At 58.8% G+C, this 712-nt stretch overlaps 1 long non-coding RNA gene across 1 annotated transcript; it reads right to left on the bottom strand.

Moving 5' to 3' along the window:
- LOC108446520 lies at window positions 1–692 on the bottom strand. Its single transcript, XR_001861729.1, has 3 exons — window positions 607–692; window positions 435–511; window positions 1–48 (listed from the first exon to the last, which is right to left on the bottom strand). It is a non-coding gene; the product is annotated as an uncharacterized LOC108446520 (long non-coding RNA).
- Window positions 693–712: the final 20 nt, after the last annotated feature.

Here is a 712-nt window from a genome sequence, read left to right as displayed (position 1 = left end):
GGTGCAGATCTCCAGGAGCACCCGGCCCCGATAAACCAGCCCGGTGTCCTGGCAAACCAGGAGGGGCTCTGTGGGGTTGTGCCCTTTTCATCCCAAAAAATCCTGCATTTGTCCCAATGGTTCCCTGTTTTTCCCCTCCTTCAAATGTCCTGTTCTCCCTTCCCCCTGTGTTCACCCCAAATGTCCCACTGTCCTTGAAAACATCCGAAATTCCCTTTCCCATTCCCCAAACCCAGAGTGACAGACCCAAGCATCCTGTTTCTCCCTCTAAATATCCTATTTTCTCCTCTATCTTCCCCTTTTCACCCCAAACATCCCATCACCCTCAAAAATTCTTAGTTTGCCCCAACAGCTCCTCATTTTCCCCACAAATGCCCCATTTGCCCACCCAAAAACCCCCATTTTCCCCCCCCAAAAAACCACCTGCTCTGTACCCTGGGAGCGTCGGGCCGGGGTCCGTAGAAGGGCAGGAAGCTGGGTCCGAAGGAGGGGAAGAAACTGGGGGTCCCCTCTGGGGGCAGAGAAAAGGGGGTTCAGGGTTGGGGTCCTCCTCGGGGTGGGGAGGGGGTCTGGCTGCTGGGGACCCCCCAAGGTGACCCCGCTCACCCTCGAGCTCGTCACGGTCCCGGTAGAGCTGGGACAGGCTGAGGGTGGCCCTGCCCAGGACTTTGCTGCGGCACGACCTGCGGGGGGGCACGGTGAGGGGTGCCCC

The sequence above is a fragment of the Corvus brachyrhynchos genome, unplaced genomic scaffold (assembly GCF_000691975.1).
Source record: "Corvus brachyrhynchos isolate BGI_N302 unplaced genomic scaffold, ASM69197v1 scaffold2605, whole genome shotgun sequence".
NCBI classification, from domain to species: domain Eukaryota; kingdom Metazoa; phylum Chordata; class Aves; order Passeriformes; family Corvidae; genus Corvus; species Corvus brachyrhynchos.
This window is presented reverse-complemented; position numbering and strand designations above follow the sequence as displayed.